This window comes from Diabrotica virgifera, chromosome 8 (assembly GCF_917563875.1).
Source record: "Diabrotica virgifera virgifera chromosome 8, PGI_DIABVI_V3a".
Classification (NCBI taxonomy): Eukaryota; Metazoa; Arthropoda; class Insecta; order Coleoptera; family Chrysomelidae; genus Diabrotica; species Diabrotica virgifera.
In genome coordinates, this window is record NC_065450.1 from 118,634,489 (window position 1) to 118,646,805 (window position 12,317).

General features: G+C 40.7%; 1 long non-coding RNA gene across 1 annotated transcript; it reads right to left on the bottom strand.

Annotated features, from left to right (window-relative positions):
- Positions 1-10,879: 10,879 nt before the first annotated feature.
- On the bottom strand, positions 10,880-12,301 carry LOC126890364 (uncharacterized). Its single transcript, XR_007700295.1, has 2 exons — positions 11,748-12,301; positions 10,880-11,401 (listed from the first exon to the last, which is right to left on the bottom strand). It is a non-coding gene; the product is annotated as an uncharacterized LOC126890364 (long non-coding RNA).
- Positions 12,302-12,317: the final 16 nt, after the last annotated feature.

Below are 12,317 nucleotides of genomic sequence, written 5' to 3' on the forward strand. Positions count from 1 at the left end.
GAATTCCTGCCCCGCCTATCGCGAAGCCGATAAACCTGTGGTTGGTCCCAGTGTAGTCCGGTAACACAGCCCAATCTTTCACGCATCGCGCTGTCGCCTGCGTAGCGCAGGTGACGTCGATATATGTTCCAGACTCACCTCTCACAAACGTAGGCTCCAGGCCTGTATTTAGCACAACCAGGTCAAGAGCACCCACATACTCCATCATCACTTGCCCTCTGGTGTCGGTGATCGGCGAACCCCAAGCCGCGGATTTCGCGTTAAAGTCGCCGAGCACTACACATCCGTTACTACTCTCTTTCCTCACCTCCTCCATTATTTCATTCATTTTCCATTCGAACTCATTCACTGGTATATTTGGAGAGATATAGCAGCAAACGAGACTCACTCTCTCCAGCCTTACGCACAGGAAGCCCATATGGGCTTCGATCTCTCTCACTCTTAACTTTGAATTCCGGATCCATACAGCGACGCGACCCGAGTCGTCCACATACCAGCCACGATTCCTGACCAATGTAGGGTTTGGTTCCGACGCCACGAGAATGTCAAACATTCCCTCAGCGGCGGAAGCAATGGCTAGATCGTGTGCCAATCTTGCCGTACCCACGTTGGTCTGGAGAACCCTCAACTCAGGATAACGATTTTTATTCGCCATTTCAGACAAAGAGCTCACATCTACCGCACTGCGTTCGCAGACCTACGCCTGGCCTCGTCAACCAAACGCCTGAACTTCGGGCACTCTCTACTCTGACCTCTATGACCTTCTACGTTACAGTTCGCGCACCACAATTTACTCTCATTGCATTGTGTGGCTATGTGACCCTCTTCTCCGCATCTCCAACAACCCTTATGCTCACTCTCTGCCTTACACTCCGCTCTTATGTGCCCAAATGCCTGGCATCTGTGGCATCTCGCGATAAAAACCCTTTCCTTTACTAGACAGGATATTATTCCCACCCTCAGTCTCTCCCTCCGAATCAGTCTCTCTGCTACGCAAAGTTCTACCTCTACCCTGGCAATTTTGCCACCGTGTGACGGTCGAATATCCTTCACCTCACATTCGCACTTTCTCCCTGCAAAGTCCTCTATCGCGTTCATTACGTCTTCCTCCGTGGTTATCAAGTCCATGTCGATCAGGGAGATCATCTTTTTTGGCACTCCACCCTTCGCCACCGCTTTGGTAACACAGGTGTTGCCCGCGGAGACGATCCTCCTGACCTCCTCAGCCATCTCTCTTCCACCGTCCAATTCCAAAACCATGCCCTCATTTTTTGTTTTCCTCATTCGCTTTACCACTACATCTTTCCTCTCTCCCAGTCCCGTGCGAAGCCCTCGCACCATATCAGCAAAGGATTTATCCTTGGCCTTGCTTAGCACAACTACCCCGTTTTTGACAGCGGGTCTTCTCTCACTCTCTTTCTCTCCGAACAGGGTCACCGTCAAGCTCCTGCCTCTCACTGCCAACTCCGACAGCTTGCGGGCTACCTCCATCCCCAAGGCTGTCGGGGCCCACACATTTACACTGCTCCTTTCATCCTTCTCCATTTTTTCCGTCAACAATCTCATCGCTGACAGGAACTTGACAGCGTCCGGTTCCTCACCCTTGCCGAGGATGAGTTTGTGCGCGCGCCTTTCAGTAGACACTCGCTCACCCTCCTCGTTGTCGTGCTGGACCCTTACATATACCGTCCCCACGCCTGCGGTCTCGTTACCGGAAACAGGGGAGCTTGGCAGCTCTGGATAAAGCTCCTTGAGCTTCTCAATCACCCTCGCATCTCCAGCGTCACTCGTTATGGCCACGGCCACGTCGCTCCCAGATGAAAAGGGACTTCCTTCTTTCCGGATCGTCCTCCTGAACAAAGCCTCCGGCCAATCCTCGCTAATCACCGCCATTATATCTTCCGCACTCGCATTCGCTCCCTCGTTCATACTCTTCTCAATCCTTGCCACTCGTTGTTCCTCCGAAAACTCTTCCTCCAGGTTGGTCTGAATTCCAATATCGATACTCGTTGGAGCCATCGATGCAAACGTCTGTGTTCCCTCGCTTGTTGTACAGACGGAAGACTCCTTAGATTTCTTTTTTTTGTTTCCACACATCTCTGCTACCTCTCCTTCCATTTCCTTAAAAGACCGCTCCAGCCTGGTGAGCTGCCAATCTAAGCCCGCCACCTCAGTCTTGATTTCAACTTTGGTGTTGGGATTGACCTTAGTCAACCTCAGCACCTCAGTGATCGTCTCCTTTAGCTTTTGCAACTCTGTTCTCATCTTTTTGACACTCTCTAGTCGTTCTGGGGTTTGTCCTGGCCCTATGCCCGCCTCTCTCTTTCTTTTGCTGGTAGTTACCGGCGTCCCTTTCTGTTCTAGGTCCGTGTGGACCTCCGGCACTTCAGAAGAACTATTAGCCCCCTCACTCTTACTTATTTTTTCCGCCTCACTCTTGCTCTTTCTTGCCGCCTTTTCAGGGGTTCTGTCGGTCCTCATAGATCGGGAGAAAATTGAGAAAAATTCTCCTTCCACCGCAACTGTATTGTCATTATTTTTTACTTCCATTCTAATTCCCACGAGTCGGGCCGAACAACAGTCCAGCGGGGCCGTGCGCCCTTGCCGCGCTAAGGCTAAGTTACTTCGGGAGGTCGCCAGGTATCCCGAAGGGATCGTTTGTGATGCTCTAACCCTCACATCTTTCATACCTTTGGCACGATGCCTTCCACCGTGATAATGGGGATTATTTTATTGAGGTTTACTCCTCTAGGCTTTTTATCACGGTTGCCTCCGGACGCAGTAGCAGTCTGTATTCACAGGCTACTTGGAATTTCCGCGTTACTGCTGCCTCCCCTGTAGCGCGGGATTTGGAAAGGATTTGCGGTGGGAAAGGTGCTTAGGTGGGGTAAGACATGGCGGCTACTCACGATGGGTATGTCGAGAATGTCCTCGAAAAGAGGTTTGTGATCGGAGCCCGACGGAGGACCCCCTGCCCAGTGCGTGGGGTCCCTCCACCGGGCCCCGGCCAGAAACTCTTGGGGGTGGGCGAGATTAAATTTATGGGTAAGGGTAGCCGCAAGGAAGTTGGAAGGAAATGTATAAGTGCTGAAGGCGAAGGTGCCGCAACTGCTCGCCCCAGTTGCGGCACCTTTTAGCGTCCAGCGGCGGTGTCCGGCGACCACCCGGTGCACAGTCGCTGGACGCTGGGACCGTGTTTGGTTTCACTGGTCGTGCTCCCCTCACAATTTCAGGGACCAAGACCACTTACTCGGCCCTCTCACCGGCGTCGAGGAAAAAATTACAGTCCCAGAGAGGGATAAAGATATACTTAGACATGATTGTTAGATCATAGACTTGACAAGATTCGTGCTACATAACTTTTTTTAATACCCCGGTAGCTACAGTCTCAGAGAATTTAGGAAGTGAGTTCTTGCAATAATATTTAATATAAAGAAAAGAAGTTAATAATTTTTGGGCGCCATTAATAGATCAAAATCTATTGCCAGATGTCTATATAAGAATTACAAAAAAAATTACTCAAAATGATATCCCTTTGAATAGCAATCGGTACTTACCATTGGTGTCTGACAGTGGCGTCGGAAGGTAAATTTTGATGGGTGGGCTCAGATAAAACATGTTAAAATAGTATGAAACGAACAAAAATGCTTTATTTGCATATAAAATTTTTACATATAAGTCTACACTCGACCAAAAACACGTTTTCTTTCGTCATTTCTGGAAACGAATTCACGCATTATGTCCTAGTTTGAGTTGGCCTGCCAAGTTTTCATGTACATGTAAAAGCATCACATGAAACTGTATATGCTCATAAATTTTGAATGTACGTTCAATCAACAAAGTCATTGCAATAATCTTTGTTCATTTTAAATTGTACGAGCATTTTTTTTGAAACAGTTTAAATTATATGGAAAAATATTTTATTAACAAAAACATATGGTTGTTATATTTCAATACAAACAAAGTAAATATGTGGAAAATGAATATAAAAATGAATATGTAGAAGAAGCAAAATTTTTATAAAAAAAATTCTCGATATAACTGCATATATTTACATTACGTAAATTTACATGAATTACGAATAATTCGTAATTTACGATAGATCTGACGTAACAATATAATAACTATCTCATTCTTACCTTTGAAGTTGAACTAGCGACGATCTCCATCAAGGAAAAGATTTTACTGAAAACACTCTCTCTTCAGGTTGCTTGGCAATCACTTAATCGACAGTTTATTTATAGGTTATATGATGTGCATATAGCCACAGAGGACTCAGGGATACCCTTCCCCTCTTTGCCGCCGCTGCCCCTCGTCTATGGTTCGAACGTTCCCGACAGAGACGAAGCAATGCGATGTGCGTCGAAGAGAAACTGTTGATCAGGGGCAGCAAGAGAGAGAGAAGGGAGAGTATCCCTGAGTCACGCACACACAGTGAGTGAAACATGAGCGCGCGAAACTGTTTGAAATATGAATGTTGAAATGAAGAGTGATATCAGCTTTATGATATCTTAACTGATATCAAATATTATATAGAAAATGTAATGTAAAAAGAAAAATCTCATGCATTTTAATGGGTGGGCTGCGCCCACCCAGCCCACACTGTTCCGACGCCACTGGTGTCTGAGGTAGTCTGCATGTCCTATTACAATAAGGATCAGAGATGGTTTGTGCAAAGAGAATAAGAAAACATATAAGTTTAAAACAATTATCGTTTATTCATGTAGAAAAATGTTCAGAAAAATAAAACTGATCTGGTAAGAAATAAAAAAAAATTAAGTCTTTCGCGTTTCTTTTAAAAGTTCGAGAACAAGGGAATTATACAGTTTATTACAAATACCTGGTGGCGATCTGCTGTTGTTGTACTGCTGGATCTGGGTAGCTCGTTAGAGCTCTGGGCGATGCGGTGAACTCACTTTCACTTTACAATTTTAGATTTAAAGTACCATTACACAACTGTTATTTATTATATGAAAGATAAAAATTCCATAGTCTTGTTTTATGAAAAAAAAGTAACTGTGTATTTTGATTATTAGTGACACATTTCACTGACTTGATGGTAAAACAAACTTTGTTTAGACAATTGGTCGTTAGTCAAAATACCAGGAACTACATTCCGCGAAGATTGAATTAAGTTATTTTTGCAAAAGGCATACTAAACGGGAACTACATTCCGCGAAGATTGAATTAAGTTATTTTTGCAAAAGGCATACTAACCGCCGTACTAGGAACACTATTTCATTAATATACCGGACACAACACAAAGAATATACCGGTATGGTATTTACGACAACACATCGCACTTGCGACTTTCACTACAGAATCCTCAAGATTCCGTTCTGAGCCTTACTCGGTACAGACAAAAAAAATTGGACGTTTTTACTGCATGTCCTCTGAAACTTAATTGATTCCTCTTGTCCTAATTTCGGACAAGATTTCTTTCTCTCGCCTGAATTCACCTCCCATTCTGACAGTCTTCACTTACTTTGCCCAATAATGATCATTCAAAACATTTCCATACCAATCGGGTAGCGAGAGAATCATGATCAGGACATCCTACAAATGCCATGATTCTTCCTTTCGACCAATACAAAAACGCTATCCTTGCAATAACAAATCTATGAGTTTTCACGAAATCCGCTGACTTATAATCTCACGGCTAGTTTTGAGAACTCAATACTTGAGGGTTTTATCAATATTATCGACTTATTTATGTCGACATTTCCTGTTCCAATACAAACAGTCTACAGACTTCTGTCTGAGAAAGCCATAAAAGCTCTTTATACTCTAGCCGACAACAACAGCACGTGTTCTTTTCTAGGTACTTGAATGTCGACGAAAATTATTAAGTCTTGACTTAGCGCGAGATTTATTGAAAAATATTTCGTGTGCAAACTGCGTCTTACTTTTACCCATCACGACAGGGTCGGACTTGGTAATATTTAGACGGTGAATGAGACTGTTTCATGCTTTCTATGGTACAAGACAGCATGTCCCCTCAATGTGATTTCTCATCCTCCTTCTTGGTCCAATTTCCTGACCGGGATGAATGGGTAGAACGAGAACCTACACTAATCTTTCGGAGTGGGCTCACCTGGTTCACAGATGGGTCCAGAACAGACGAGCGGGCAGGTGCTGGAGTGTATGGAGGTGGAGTCGGATTTGAGTCTAGCCAGGCTCTCGGCTCTCATGCATCAGTCTTTCAGGCCGAGATCTTTGCGATCCTGGCATGTACTCAAGAGATTACAGATAGGGCTTGCTCAGGCAGGACCATCTCTATCTGCTCTGACAGGGCTCTGGAAGCACCCAAGATCAGCTTTAAGCTGGTTCTTGAGTGCAAGAAAGCTCTGGATGATGTTGCTATAACCAACAGGGTTAGGTTGGTATGGGTACCGGGACACACAGGTGTGGAAGGTAACGAACGGGCTGACGCCCTGGCAAGACGGGGCTCATCCTCTCTGCCTGTAGGACCCGAACCTGTGATTGGAGTGCCCTTCAGTACTGGTCGGGGTAGTCTCAGGGAGCTTCTTCTGCGGAGGTTCCAGGACTCCTGGGCCAGTTGTGGAGGTATGAGACAGGCCAGGCTCCACATAGTGGGGCCATCCAAAAGTCTTACAGCCCAACTGCTTCTTCTGGATCGTAGAAGATGCTCCCTGGTGATCGGTATGCTCACCGGCCACTGTAGACTCCGACGGCACCTTCATCTGCTTGGACTGGTGGATGGCTCATGGTATCGTCTATGTAACGAGGAGGAGGAAACCTCCTCACATGTCCTCTGGGAGTGCCCGGTATTGGCCTATCGGAGGTGGCAGATCCTGGGATCGGCATCTATGCAGCCGGATCGGCATCTATGCAGCCGAGCCAGGTGAGGGAGTTGTCTTTCAAGAGATTTGTGGCTTTCTGTGAGGCCATAAGGTTTCAGGGGGACTAGCATCGGAGCTCGGTGCAGCCTGGGCCCCATAAACGCCGAAGACCAGGTTCTTATGGACCTGATCTGATCAGCAAGATAGGGGTGATACAATGGACCCGCCGTAGGAGGTCTAAGTGTCTGAAGGGCTCACAAGTGGGCCCTGTCCCGATATACCATTACCATTACCATCATCTATTTCCTCCAGTTTAAAAATATTATTTAAAATTTTTATTATGAGTTTCTAGAAGTGAAAATCGATCAATCAAAGAATTAACGGCAATGTGTAAAATATATGTAGATCAAAATTTTAAATTTAGCTTAATCTGTTAAGAGCTGGTCCACAGATTTTTCGTAATCAAATAAACTTTATTTTTTCTCCTGGCTCGATTTTCATTTTCACCTGGAACTTATACCAAATTTTCTGCAATTTCATTAAATTTTCATTTCGTCATTAGCAATTTTGTCTGTAAAATTTCATTTTTTCTATAGTTTTTACATTTTTACACAATCTGACATTTTTTTTTGATTTTACTATAAAATATAAATTCCTATTAGTCTAAGAGCTGGGAGCGGATTTTGTGCGTGATAAGTAATATGGAAAAACTATACGGGGATATGTTGAATTAGTTGTGTACATGACTTTCCCCAACCAGAAACCAGAGTGGGAGACGAGAGTAGTTATAAGGGCTCAAAGTCGCGGTTTTTATTATTTCTGTTGTGACGCTCATGATCGAGATAGTGTACCAAAATTTGGAAATAAGTAGGTCATGACGTAACTAAGTAAAATCTCTAGGGGCGGAACGCTGCGTGGCCGGCAAACGGGGGGGGGGGTGTGAATATAAAAAATATAAGGGTTTTTTGCGACGTTCGTGATTGAGATAGTGCACGAAAATTTGGGAATAAGTAGACCATGACATAACTAAGTAGAATCCCCAGAGCCGGAAACCAGAGTGGGGGACGAGGGTAGTTATAAGGGATCAAAGTCGCGTTTTTTATTATTTTTTTTTGTGACGCTCATGACCGAGATAGTGCACCAAAATTTGGGAATCAGTAGGTCATGACGTAACTAAGTAAAATCTCCAGGGGTGGAACACTGCGTGGCCGACAAAGGGGTGGGGCAGAGGTGAATATAAAAAATATAAGGGTTTTTTTGCGACGTTCGTGATTGAGATAGTGCACCAAAATTTGGGAATAAGCCCTAATAGCACACGACGTCCTTTGGACGTCCAAAATAGGTCCATTTTTGGTCCTTACGTCCATGGACTATAAACGGACGTCCTTTGGACGTCCCATGTTGGACGTCCTTCGGAAGGAATAAATATGGACGTCCTTTGGACGTCCGACGTTGGACGTCCTTCGGACGGAATAAATATGGACGTCCTTTGGACGTCCGACGTTGAACGTCCTTTGGACGTCCATACTGGACGAAATACGGACGTTTTATGAACGCTTATATATTATATTGGACACATTATACCAATTAACGGGATCAAATAGCAAAATAATTCAATAAAATATTAACTTAGGCGTTAACTTTACGTTAATGAAATACAGTCAAACCTGTCAGTAACGGCCACTAAAATGAAAGAACTATTGGCCGATATAGAAAGGTGGCCGTTATTGCCAGTTTTTGTAGTCTAGATATACAGTAAAACTTGTGTTACTGGCCACCTGTACTAACGGCCAGTTTAAAAATTCCCCAAACCAATTATATCTAGACTACAAAAACTGGCAATACCGGTCACCTTTCTATATCGGCCAATAGCGTTTTCATTTTTAGTGGCCGTTACTGACAAGTTTTACTGTAATTGGTTTGGGGAATTTTTAAACTGGCCGTTAGTACAGGTGGCCGGTGTTTGCAGGGGGCCGGTAACACAGGTTTTACTGTAGTTTAAATCGAAAAGATTAAATCTTAATTCAAAATTGTATATACAATTATTACAATTATAAACTATAGTTTAATATCCAAAACATGTTTTTGATTTTATGTAATGTAAAGAAAATCTTATTAGGGAATCCATCGACCTGTCAAAGTTAAATCACGTGATCTTTGGTTGGCACACAAAACTGTTGTTAACCTAAACTCAATGTAATTATTGATTTTTCTTATTTGTTTTTTGTCGTGATTTTGAGGTAGTATAGTATTTAAAGACATTCATTAGATTAATTATTTTATAAACTTTACGTTTTTGGTGATTTTGAGTGCTGACAACATGCCTGTGACTTGTATATTAGTGAACTGTGGAAGTGCAACTGATCCGGATAATGTTAATTTTAATTTGTTTTTTGTCCTGATTTTGAGCTAATATAGTATTTAAAGAAATTCATTAGATTAATTATTTTATAAACTTTACGTTCTTGGTGGTTTTGAGTGCTGACAACATGCCTGTCACTTGTATAATAGTGAACTGTGCAAGTCCAACTGATCAGAATAATGTTAATTTTAATTTGTTTTTTGTCGTGATTTTGAGCTTAATATAGTATTTAAAGACATTCATTAGATTAATTATTTTATAAACTTTACGTTTTTGGTGATTTTGAGTGCTGACAACATGCCTGTGACTTGTATAGTAGTGAACTGTGGAAGTCCAACTTATCAGAATAATGTTAATTTTAATTTGTTTTTTGTCGTGATTTTGAGCTTAATATAGTATTTAAAGACATTCATTAGATTGATTATTTTATAAACTTTTCGTTTGTGGTGATTTTAAGTGCTGAAAACATGCCTGTAATCTGTATAGTAGTGAACTGTGGAAGTCGAGCTGATTGGATAATGTTAATTTTTTTCGTGTTCCCTCTATAGGGCTTTTCATTCACAGTCATTTGTTTTGAGCTTCTGTCATATGTCGTATAATCCGTGTATAGTAATCGATGAAAAGCCGTATTAGAAACTCATTTATGTTTCCTCACCTAACTAAATTGTCAAATAACAGGACGCACTCATGCTAGGAATTATGGTTTTTATTAATATTATTACAATTATGTATTTATATGTGACACTAACGTAACTAGTGACATTCATTTTTAGGCCAATGTGACAAACTTTATTAATAGTACTAAATTTTAACATTTATCCCCTATTTTGTTAAAACAATATTATTTTGTTTTTCATTCTGTTCAAAATAAATGCAGTTTTGACAGGGAATTTGTTTTGTTATTTATTTATTCCATATAGACCTGGATCCCACGTACCAAAAAAAAGTTGATTAATAGCAAGCTGAAAATTTATTAATAGCTTAATGGTGTCTAGTCCGACAAACTTTGATGTACGGGAACACTGGAAGTTTTAACTGTGGAACAGGTTAAAAATTTGGAACGTCAAACTACGAAAATGTTTATGTAATTTGTCAGATAAAACTTCCAGTTGATTTGCTACCAATTCATTAAACTCTCATGCAAAAACCAGACTGGTGAAAAAATCACCAACTGGGCATTTTAATGATAGAACACGAAGACCATGTCAAACTACAGGAATCATGTTGGTTAGTAATAGCAGTCTGATTTTTGCATGAGAATTTAATGAAAGGATAACAGATCAATTGGATGTTCTGTCCGACAAAATATATGGGATGTTTTTGTAATCTGATGTTCCAAATCTGAGTTTCCAAACTGTTTCACAATTAAAACTACCCCTGTTCCAGTGTCACAATACATCAAAGTTTGTCCAACTGGACACCGTTAAGCTATTAACAAATTTTCAGCTTGCTATTAATCAATTTTTTTGGTACACGGGATCCAGACCTAATAGGTTTGTTCATAGTACGACACAAACGATTAGCAACTGCTGCCAACCATCAGATGCATGAGCAGTTAACAGTTAGCGTTGTGCAGTTAATAGTTAGCATTCATAGACTACGAATGCACATGTGTCTGATGGTTGGCAAGAGTTGCTGATCGTTCTACGAACAAACCTATCAGTAAGCACAATTTGTGATATCCATGGGTAGTTACTAACAGAAAGAGGCAGGATTCGATTTTTAAAACATTTATTTTAGAGTCAAAACATAGTCATACCTTAAACGATAAATGTATATTATCATTACAAGTTGATACTAATTACAAAAATAAATACACATTTAAAAGACCAATACATAATTACTCATGATGAAGAAGAACATTATAATTAAAAATGAATAACCATTTTCATATCGCTGCAACACAATGCCAAAGCCATCTTATATTTCAATTCGTTTAGTGAGCGCAACAAGCACTCTGACTGAACAGTTTCAAAACTCATTAGTTTTTCATCAGAGAATGCATATGTTGCTATCTCCAAACCATGTAGCTGTAACATATGTACATACATTGGGTTCTTCTTCGTCTGTCTTGCCCTGAGCATACTAAGCTAAAAATAGGATTGCTGCAATATGGCTGCAGACTTCACTATTACCGGCCATACGCATACAATGTAAATTTGCTATGTCATCAGAACTGGCTATCACCCCACCCAAGCATTTAGTCGTTTAGCAAGGTTTTTTGGAAATGCTTCACCTAAAAAAAATATTTTATTTTTTTGGAAATTCTTCAACTACAAAAATTTATTTTTATTAGAGTATTTGCGTTCTTTACAATGATTGAGAATATTTTATTTAAAATCAGACATTCATATAATATAATTTTAGAACAATCATGACAGTAATTCAAATATATGGCAGTAATAAATCATTTTCAGAGAATTATGGAGTTCGCAGTTTACAGATTAGGACGATGATATGTCTGGTTTCATACAGATATATAAACGTAAATAAATCTAATATTTAAAACCAATTTATCCAAAAGACACTAATACTGTTATCCATATATTTCTTAATGGTGAATAAATAAAATAAAGGCATACCTTTCCGACAATAATATGGAAATCAGGAAATCATTAACAATTTTTACTCCATTCAAAACAAATCCAGCTGTAAAATATTTATGTGCCTGAAGGCTTTTGTATGCTTTCATCTGCTGCTTAGAGTAGCAACTGTGACATATCAGATTCCACCAGATATGTATAAATATCTATAATAGTAACTTGATGGACTGCACTTTACTGTAAAATCCAATTCTGACTGAATTGCGTATGGATCTAAATCCCCAATTATTTTCAGCTTCAATAAATATCTAGAACAATAAAAGAAATAATGTTATTGCTTGCAAAATTCATCATTATTGATAAATATCGGGGCAAAATGAACAGTAAAAAAAATTGTTTCGCCTACCTTTCTCGCAACATCTGGAGTTTCCAATAATAATTTCCTTAAATAATCAGTTTGCATTGTGGTAAAGTTTATAAAGTTCACAAAAACAGGAAACGAAATCCAAATGAATCCAAAATACGACGATAAACAATGAAAAATCATTGAAAAATAGATGCAAACATAACCTCTTTGTTAGTTTGTGCGGTGGTTTGTGTGCCAACCAG